At 37.0% G+C, this 11,439-nt stretch overlaps 1 long non-coding RNA gene across 1 annotated transcript; it reads left to right on the forward strand.

Annotated features, from left to right (window-relative positions):
- Nucleotides 1-4,631: 4,631 nt before the first annotated feature.
- On the forward strand, nucleotides 4,632-7,855 carry LOC140167285 (uncharacterized). The gene is made up of 3 exons (XR_011861023.1): nucleotides 4,632-4,701; nucleotides 5,568-5,636; nucleotides 7,783-7,855. It is a non-coding gene; the product is annotated as an uncharacterized lncRNA (long non-coding RNA).
- Nucleotides 7,856-11,439: the final 3,584 nt, after the last annotated feature.

The raw sequence follows: 11,439 nt of genomic DNA on the forward strand, positions 1-11,439 counted from the left end.
ATTCAGGTCTTTCTGTAAGGCTGCATGATCTTCTGGTCCTTTTATCTCACGATATAGAACACTATCGTCAGCGAATAGTCTAATGGTAGATTCCAGCTCTTCAGTGATGTCATTGATATAGATAAGGAAGAGGGTGGGTCCTAAAACTGACCCCTGGGGCACACCAGATTTTACAGGTGCCCAGTTTGAACAAGTTCCATTCATGGTAACACAATGTTCCCTGTTTGACAGGAAACCTTGAATCCATTGGAGCGATTTCCCTCTAATGCCATAATGGTGCAATTTGGCAGCAAGCCTCTGGTGCGGCACCTTATCAAAGGCTTTGCTAAAATCTAGCATAAGAATATCAGTCTGACTGGTTCTGTTTAGACATTCTGCCCAATCATGGATGGCTTCCAGCAGCTGAGTTTCACATGAGCGCTTTTCCCTGAAACCATGTTGATTTTCTACTATGATATTATATGTGGCAAGATGTTTGGAGATATGCGACACGACTATGCGTTCCATTAATTTACATGAAATACAAGTTAAACTAACAGGTCTGTAATTCTCAGGTGAAGATTTTACTCCCTTCTTGTATATGCCAGTGACAAAAGCTTTTCTCCAATCATCTGGCAAAGTTCCTGTTGCATAGGATTGCCGAAAGTTCAGTAGCATAATCATGAAGTATCCTGGCTGGTATACTGTCTGGTCCCCCTGCCTTGTTGATGTTTATCTGAGTAAGCTGTTTTATTACTCCTTGTAACTCTATGTCAAGATCTTGAATACTTGAAAAGGCAGAGTGCCCTTTGTTAGGAATTGCAGATAAGTTCTCGTCAGTAAATACGGAGGAAAACTGTTTGTTTAGAGCTTCAGCCTTTGATAAATCAGAGACACATGTTTCCCCATCTGATATTAATGTGGGGATACTTACTGCATCCTTCCTTTGGGATCTTATAAAAGACCAAAATCTCTTTGGACTGGTTTCAAGACTTGGCCCAAGCACTTCTTCCATGTAGTGAGTGTAAGACTGACGTAGGGTAGCAGTCACATTGTTACGCTGTTTTTTGTAACTAGCCCATAGGCGTTTGGATTTTGTTTTCTTTTCAGCAGAATACAACTTATCCCTTTTCCTCATTTGTTTCACAATACTATGATCTATCCAAGGGTGGCTTTGTTTACCCTTGGAGAAATGATGGGGAACATACTTTTCTGTTGTATTTAACACATAGTTCTTAAATGTGGTCCAGTTTTCATTTACAGATTTGTTCATGGGTTCATTCAGGAAAAAATCCCTAGAATTAGCCTCCAGAGTTTCTTTGATGCTCTGTGTAGCAGCGTTCTTAAAATTGTAGATCTTACGTGGTGGCTTACTCATTCTTTTGGGCTTTAAATTCAAGTCAAAGAGTACTATGTCGTGATCACTCACTCCTGGTTGTGTTCTTATATTACTCACAACATTTAGGGTTGTTGGTACATATCAAATCTAAAACGTTTTGTGATCTTGGTCTTGTGATCAACGTATTCAGCTGCATAAGACCTGACTCAGATAGAAAATCTAAGAAATCATCATGAAGTTTCTTACGTCTACTGTCACCTTTAGTTTCACCTGTCTCCCAGTTTATATCTGGGAAGTTAAAATCACCACAGATGATGATATTACAATGACTTTTGATTTTACTCAAAACTTTGGCAAGGCTATCAGAAAGATGGTTGACTGGGTCAAAGTCATTATTTGGTGTTCGATAAAAACTACCTATAAAAACTCTACCGGCTTTAACAAACTCCATGGAGGACCAAACAATTTCACAAGGTGCATCAAACTCTGGTTCTTCAACAGAAACAAAGTTACCCTTAACAGCAAGGAATACACCTCCCCCTGATTGATTACGGTCCTTGCGCATAACATTGTAATCTTCAGGGAAAATGGAGTAAGATGGAATACCTGAACCAAGTTTGGACTCGCATCCAAATATTATATCAGGAGCATGCTCTTTGATTGAAGCTTGAAAATCTAATCTTCCTTTCTCCCCTTTTAGTCCATCACAGTTAATGACCATTGATTTTAACGTAGGAACACAATTCTTCCTGGATCTGTAAACTTTGTTTGCCTGGTGTTTAATTGGTGTGGACGTATCATGTGGAACAAAGTTACACACATCAGGTTCATCAACAGTAACTTCGTCGGTTAGTGACTCAAAGGAATTACCAGTAGCAAAGTAATTGCTATCAAAGAAACTGGGACCAACATTAGGCAAGCCACATTGTATACAAATCCAAGACAAATTGGAATGATGAGTATACACATCGGATATGTGGTCCGTTACAACGGCACACTCCCGGTAGTACCATATGTCGCAGCTATCACATTTGATAGCTTGCTGGTCATTTTCCACTTTGCGACTTCAGATACCACAGGGATAGTTGGTAGTTGTAGGACCTGGATTTGTTTCAACACAGCTAAGGAGTAAAATCATAACTATTGTCTGACGGGTACATGTGGAGTTTGACCTAACCATTGGTTTGATTAGACCTTTAGGCAGAAATTTATGCAACCTGGTATGATTGGTAAGGTATGCAAGAGAATGGTTATGACTCGTGAAACTAGAATTAGACACTTCAGTATTAGAATATTGATCATTCAAATGACGTGCTGGATAAATCATACACCACAGGTAGTAAATGGCTACAATAAGAAAGCTTAACCTGGCAAGGATATCCATTTTTGCCTGTGAATATGACACTATAAAGAAGCTTTATATACAGCAAGCTACCAACACTTAATATAACTACAACAGTTTGTGTATGACAATAAATATACAGAGTCTAAATATACAAAGTCAACAAAGACAATATGGCCGCCGTTATGGCGGGAAAATGTCAGACAAAGGCTTCTGGTTAAATATATGTTCGCTGGAAAAATGCCACAGTATGGAGTAATGGTGTTTATCTATTTGATGTCCCTTGCAAGTCTTACGATCACCTGATAGTCCAGAGAGATGACTATGAAGGACTCCAAAATCAATATGGCTGCCACACCCAAGTCAAATTATGTACAACATGTAGTTGGATTTAAAATCTTTCAAGTTCGTACAGCTCTATTTGGTGATGATGATAATGTCTGCAAGCTGGAGAAGTCCTGTGGAACACATTAAGTATGTATAACTGACCTGCGTATGTTCAAGACTTATGGTATTCAAACACAACTATGATGCCTATGCTGGCATGGTGGAGATGCCTACACACTAAATTATGCCAAGGCTGCCAAATTCAGAGGGCTTCAAACAGGTCCAAGTAGACACTGCAGTCTCACAAAAATACCACTTTCCAGTCAATCAATTATGACCAAAAATCACATCAGTAAGATGGTAGGATAGATATTCCATGTGAAAACTTCCATATAGAGATAATATAGATGCATAAATAAGGTGGAAATAAAGATAATTTTAGAGAGCACAAAATGAGCACATCCACCATCTATGAGCAGCAAAACCCCATATCATCAAAGGCAAAGGAAACAATGAAAACATAAACTAGTCATGCAGTCCCGTGACTAGCTTTAAACTAGTCAAGGAGGCTAGTCATGCAGGCTGAACTAATATAACGTTAGTCAAGCCTACATCTCAAACTTGTTAAGACTGCATTACTAGCTTAAAATGTCGATAAACTAGTCAAGCCTGCATGACTAGCATGTAATGAAATGCAAGACTTATTTGTGCTAGGAATGGCTTGACTAACTTGATGTTGTTTGATGGGAATAACTTAGTCCGTGAGGTTAGCATGGTTAGGCATGCAAAATATATGATCAATCAATGACCGCCATGCTATTATAGGACGTGTGTCATACGGAGCTCCTGAGAACCACCGGGATAAATCATTGTATTCTTGGATATTCACCTTATTTGCTTGATTTATTACTGTTACATATTTGTTTGCATCATTTTGTGATCATTCGTGAGGGAAAAATTTTTATCGCGCGTTATTAATTTGGAATTTGAATCCGATATTGCTTCCCGCTGCACTGAGATGGATAAAAGCAGCGAACTATGCACGAGTACACTTGAGCATTATATCGCAGCGGTCGATATGGTCAAGCTATACAAAATGCTATGCATTGACATCAAAACACGCTTCGATGGATTAACGCGTCAACTATGTGATGCTCAGGAGGAAATCAAAACAATAAAATATGATGTAGAGGAACTTGATAGAGATTTGAAATATGCAGACAAGGAAATAACGGAGCTGAAAGATTAAACGGTGCCCAAGCTAAGAAAAAAAAGAACTGATAGAGAAGATAGACGAGTTGATAAATGTAGGCTTGAAACGGAACTGTACAGTAAAACAGCCAATTTGCTGTTCTTTAACGTCCCACAGACACCTAAATCAGCGGGCAATCACCTCTTTCGAGCTTTGCTCTTGTGATTTTGTAATTTTGTTACCGTACATGTATATGATATGATGATGGTAAAAATAAACTTGAACATGATAACATGATTAGAAATATTGTAAGGCAGATTAATGTTAATAGATCGCTTTTGTCACAAACGCTATATTTGAAAGATTGTAGTAAGAGTTAAAACTGCTTCAGTGGAAATATACTCTTAAATCGGTCATTCCCGATGCGTTTATCTTTAATATTTTCTCTTGTAGATAATTGCCCTATGATGGCAAACCAGCTCCAGGAAGATGGAGATGACGATGGTGTCGGCAATGAATGTGGTAAGAGTAAACGATAGTATATATAACATAATGTCATTTATAGCTTAGAAAAAACTTATCTTGGGTGTCTTTGACAAGGTGACTAACTGATAAAACAGGAGAACACATAGTTTCTACATTCCACAAGAGCATTCACCAGACCCCTGCACCTCCAAGACAAATGTCCTTGTACTAATATTACTAGTATTAATTTGTAAAAACTAGATATCAATATCTAATAAACATTTTTAGATTTGTTTTAATTTTGCTCAGCTTTACCAAATATGGTTGATATTTGGGTAAAAATCAGACTTTTTATGTTTTTTGAGCGAAGTTATCATCTTTTCAACCGTTTGTGGTGTAAAGTACTCAAGGTTGATCCAAATCGATAGTGATGGCAAAGGAAATGCACGTGGTACGTATAATTGGTTTGCCACAAATTGATTAACCCTAACGCCCCAGGGCTTTTTGGCGACGGAAGGAAAAGAAGGAAGGAATAAATCCTCGGATAAAGCCACGGATCTTGCGCTGGCCTGGCCAGTGAAAGCGTGCCTATAATCACTTAGTGCGATTGCGTCATCACATCACCTGGGATGCACGCACTAACAGTGCATATATCAAGTAGTATTTTGTAGTACCTGGTATAGTAGTGTTAGGGTTAAGATAACCATATGTAATAAAATATTTGGTCTTTGAAAATAAATAATGCAATCAGATGCTTTAGATGCCATTTGTGTTGTTTGTCAAATTCCTATTTTTGATACTTAGGTATACTAGTTAATTTTCAAGGAAAGCCAAAATCTAGCACATTTGTACCTGTGAAAAGCTTTTATGTTGCAATTACCTAAGTGTTTAAAATAGCTGATAGCGCTTTTGATCTATTATAGATAATTGTGAAACAACCGCTAACGCAAACCAAGCTGATGGCGATACTGATGGTGTTGGTGATTTATGCGGTAAGGAAAATGATCATTACCTTAAAACAGATGCTACTTTTATTCAAGTGATATGCAAAGTTTAACACACTGATTGGTGTTAAATTATTCTCACTGCCGGCCATCTTGTGCACATACATTTTAATGTGCACCCTTTAAAAGTTTTTTGTTGTGATCCAGCAAAAAACAAACCTTTTATATCATTGTAAATTTAGCGTAGGTATATTAAAACGGTTCAAAAACTTGTTCCATAGTGTTTTCCCGTGTGTGACCTCTAGAAAACTACACCGAGTGATTGCTTTCTCCTTTTTGTATCGTGCTACAAACCGATCAAAGAAATAATGATATACTGTTGAGCACTGGAATCTTCTGCTCCTGCTTCTTCTGATTCTTTTGTCAAAGCATCTTTTAAAATGCTACTAGTGTCAGACGCTTGCATCAATCTCGACCAAACTTGGCCACAAGAAGCACGAGACCAAGCTCCTTCTAAGTTGTACACAGTTAGGGGTGAAAGGTCATGTAGGGGTTATTAGAGGTCATGATGTGAAAATATTTAAAATGCTACTAGTGCAAGGCGCTTGACCCAATTTCGACCAAACGTGAACATACGAACCGCTGACCCAAGATTGACATAAGTTGTACACAGATAGGGGTCAAGGGTCATATAGCGGATATTAGGGGTAATTTATTAAAAATTGTAAAAATGCTGCTACTCCTTTAAATTGCATGCTATGACCACTAAACTTGGTCAGAAGAACCACTTGCCCATGCTTTATACATATATTGTACCACAGTTTAAGGGTCAACTTAACATCTTTGTGTAAAATTTGATAGAACAGCTATCCTTAGGCACAGTGACCTACATTTATAGTAGACAAGCCACTACTGAAACTTTTCCAAGAAGGTGAACAGTAAATATTGTGAAATACCCAAGTATTATTAAAGCAGAATATTAACCACAGAAGATAGTTAACAGTTGATGTCACATAAGATTTTTTAATTGTATAAGTGGACCAGGTAAGAGCCGCGTCGAGAACTGTTAGCAGTGCAATTTCGCTTGTTCATGTTCATGGGTGGGAGGGCAGCATGGGTAGTGGGTAGTGGGTGTTAACTCAAATGCTAAACTTTGCCCAAGTCAAATGTCAGGTCAAATTTAAAGTTGCTCCGATGGGACTGTAACTTTGGAAAAACAATCCCTGACACTTGGGGAGTATAATACTGCACAGGTCATCCATGGTCAAAGGTCAGGTCAAATTTAAAGTTGCGCCAATTCGGCTGTAACTGGAGGAACACAATCCCCAGGACTTGGGGAGTATGAAGTGGCAAAGGTCAACTGAGGTCAAAGATCAGGTCAAATTTAAAGTTGCTCCAATCGGGCTGTAACTTGCAGACAATAATTCCTGACACTTGGGGAGTATTAAACCATAAGGGTCATCCGAGGTCAAAGATCAGGTCAATTTGGAAGTTGCTCCGATTGAGCTGTAACTTGCGGAAAATGATCCCCGACACTTGGGGAGTATGAAGCCGTAAAATATCAACCTAAAGTCACCCACCCAAGTTCAAAGGTCAACGAGGTCAAATGTTGTGCTTAAACTTGGTAAAATCATCCTTGATGTGAGTGAAACATAAAACGTCAAGATTATGCTAAAGGTCAAATGAGGTCAGATGTCGCCACCTGATATTCGTGGCTCTTGGGTCACAGTAGCTCTAGTTATTATTGTTGTTGTAGTTATTGCGATAATAGCAGAATTGATTTATTTCGCCACATATACAAGGATTAAAATCAATACTCATTTTCCAGACCATAGGTTCGTGGTCTAGTGCCAGTAGTGGTTTAATTGATACGCGTCGTCTTCAATCTTTTCTGCATGTTATTTTGGTTATAAACAACGCCCTTCAGGAATAAAACACCTCAAAAACCCCCATTTACGTACTTTAAAAGCACGGATCTTTAGTGCAGCGGCTGTAAAATGGTTCAACCAAAAGTGTGGATTTCAGTATTTTAGTTGTGCTGAATCTCTCCTTTCCCCCGTCTCTCTCTCCTTAAGATATCAATCTATTTCACTAATTTTATAAAGATTACAAATTGAACATGAATAAATGTTAATTAAATACGAATAAATATCGTCGTTGGTTATTAGCATATATTTATATCTACACCCTACAGACAATTGTCCAGGTATAGGAAACCCTACTCAGACTGATGGTGATGAAGACGGTGTTGGAGATGATTGTGGTAAGGTTTTAACCGTAGTATGTATAACATTACGTCATTTATAGCTTTGAGTGAACCAAATCTTACTCTATGGTGATGAAGTGAGTGTCGGAGATGATTGTTGTAAGAATAACTGTTTCATTGGAAATGTAATGCTCCTAATTTTTCTGTCATTGCCGATGCGTGTGTCTTTATTGTTGTTGTTTTTGTAGATAATTGCCCTATGATGGCAAACCAGCTCCAGGAAGATGGCGAAGACGACGGTGTCGGCAATGATTGTGGTAAGAGTAAACAGTAGTATGTATAACATTATGTCATTTATCTCTCCCTCTGGGTTTTCACAAGAGCACACCATGCCATCTACTTCTATCACAAGCCAAACGTCTTGCACCATATATTCCGTGTGACAAAACATTCTTCACGTCATTTGATGGACGTCCACTTCCACGGCTCCCTGAGGAATCTGCTTCTCAACTCCACCAAAATAGCGCAATTTCCTCTCAATGATGGAATTTCTGATGTTTAAGTCCATCGCAATCTTATCCAGCTCCCAGATGTTTGTTTTCTAGTCTTTCCAAGATACTCCCAGCAGTACGAGGAAATATCATTTCAAGAATCATGTCCAGCGCTACTGAACCAATAACCACCCTAGAAACAGAAAAATAGCGTGGTTTGATCCACTTTTCAGTACGGACGTGAAGGCCAATGTTGGTAAAAGGTGAAATTAAAGCGCACAACGCTAGGTAACACGGAAAAGGTGGCCTATTCAAAATACGTTTCCATAATCATACGAAATCCTTCCGACATGAAAAATACTCAACTGCAACAGAACTTTCCAAGTTTGTATGGGAAATTAAAGAAAGAGGAAAAAGACTTTGAAATTCGATGGGACATAGTAAATAGGTCAAATACATCCATGCGTCAATCGGGGTTATGCAACCTCTGCTTGGAGGAAAAAATCGAAATCATCAATAACAATAACACTTTATTTTCTTATTTTCGAAACATTGATTTGTGCACATTGTTTATAGAAAGTAAAGATTTGTTCAAAATCTAACCACACTATAATAGAAAAAATAATACACATTTTACTATAGCAAAGACTGCGACAAGTTAGTCTGTCCTTCAAACACAAACCATCATTTATTTTATTAGATGACAGAATTGGATATAAAAAAATTTCTTTTTGGTGGCAAGGCCAGTGCTTTGATCATGGTTGTGATTGTGGTTTTATGGATTTTAAAAGATCATAATGAAAGTAAACAGTGCTTCTGTTTTTAGGTCATTGATAAATAATGTAGTTGTCCATCAAATCAATGATGTCTTGTATAGTAATTTGTATAGTGTAATACATTTTAATAAGTACTTATCTTTAATGTATTCCTAGATAATTGTCCAGATGATGTCAACATGGACCAAGCTGACGGTGATGGTGACGATGTAGGAGATGTGTGCGGTAAGTTTATTTCGTTTGTTAATTTGCTAAAACATTCGTGTAATTGGTAAATAATATGTTTGCCCAAAGATATTAAATCAAAAGATGTCTTGTATAGTACTTTGTATGATGTAAGGCATTAATAAGTACTCATCTATATTCTATCCTTAGATAATTGAATATATGAATACAAAAGCCACCTAAGTCCATACTTTGGCCAAATTGAGTTAAGCATGGGAAATTGTTGCTATACATAGGCCTGTCATATGCATGAAAGAACAACTCAAATTCATTCTCTGTGTCTATTGGGCATGTGAAAAATAGCATGTATGAAAGAATCACCCAATTCCATGATTTGAGTCTTGTAACACATTGATTGAAATCCAGTATGTATAAAAGTCCACTTGTAACACATTCATTGCTAGAGAATGACTTTTGAACAAAAATGGGTTTAATAAAGGAAAGTGTGTGGTTTATATTACATGGGAGAATGCTTATCAACATTATACATACCTGTGTGCTTTATTTTGTATTATCTTACTAGTGGTAATCTCATTCTAACATTGTTGTCTTTGTATATGATTCAAAAACCACCTAAGTCCAAAATTTAAAATGAACCCCACGAAGTCCCTGAAATGCTAATCGTCATACCTAATACAGGTTAATCCACTCATTTGCACGTAAAACTTACCATATTGACCAGGTAAATCTAACTGAAGGAATTAAAATGATACACGGGTTTTTCTCTCAAAATAACTTCGCATGGACTTAGGTGGCTTTTGTATTCATGTATTCAATTGTCCAAATGATGCCAATATGGACCAAGTAGACGGTGATGATGACGGTGTAGGAGATGTGTGCGGTATTGGTTTATTTCATTTGTTTATTGCTAGTACTCTATACTTTCACTTAATACAAAATTAAGTCAACTTTCTAGAAACAAATCAAAGTGTATTGCAAAGATGATTTTTATAATTATCAAATCATTGTCCATGCAGAATGAGCCTCCCATCAGGTTTAGGGTTAGAATGAGGGGTAGGATAGGAAGAGACTGTTAGGAGTAGGGTTATGCATGTTAGGAGTAGGTTAGGGCAGGATTACGGTAGGATTTTATTAATCAGTGTTCTTCTGGACTGGGAATTTCTGGATAGCCAACCCTATGAAGGATGACAAATGTATTCCAAAAGATCACTCTCCACTAAAGGCGACGAGCGTAAAATGAAATAAACAACAATAATAATAACAAAATAAAGATCGATAAACAAGAATTGATTACGTTATGTGCTCGGTTGGAACAATGGTTAATTAATACATCAATGCCAAAGTCCAAAAGGAGATATTGTTAAATTTCAAGTTATAAACAATAGCAAATGATCGAAGATGGTATGATTTAAGTAAGGCTGTATACGTAATTTATGACGAGGCACATTTATGTTTTTGGTACACAGATAATTGCCCAAATGACCCAAATACAAATCAAGAAGATATGGATAGTGATGGCAAAGGAAATGCATGTGGTACGTATAATTGGTTTGCCACAAATTGAATAAGATAACGATATGTGATATAATATTTGGTCTTTTAAAATAAATAATGCAATTTTGGTCAGCGCTTTAGATGGCATTTTTGTTGCTCGTTAAATTCCTGTTTTTGATACTGGTGTATATTTATTATTTATTATTTAATCTTTCTTTAACCAGGGTAGCCCCTTCAGTAACTAGTACTGATCTCCAAGGGGGCCCTGAGTGACAATTCACAATATACATATACATTGTACAATTTCATGACAGAGGTTAATATAAATTAAATTAAAAGCAATGCATGGAATCAAAAGTTACATGATACATTATTTACATTGTACATCAGGTTCATTTTTACATCAGGTCTGGTAACACAAATAGTTACATGATTAAATACTAATAATATTATAACAATGTACATGTTTGGCAAACAAATAAAAGACAAAAAGTTGAATAAATTTGTGGAAATTGATAAAATTTTAATCACAAATCTGAAATACAGTTTTTAAAAGTATTAAGGGTCATGGAAGAAAAGTTTCTACGGATGTCTTGAGGGAGTTCATTCCAAGCATAACATGATCTGTAGTGAAAAGTTCTCTTGCCAGGATTTATGTTCCATTTTGGAATGGCAAGAGAATTGAAAGTTTGGCTTCT

Source organism: Amphiura filiformis, chromosome 1 (assembly GCF_039555335.1).
Source record: "Amphiura filiformis chromosome 1, Afil_fr2py, whole genome shotgun sequence".
NCBI lineage: Eukaryota > Metazoa > Echinodermata > Ophiuroidea > Amphilepidida > Amphiuridae > Amphiura > Amphiura filiformis.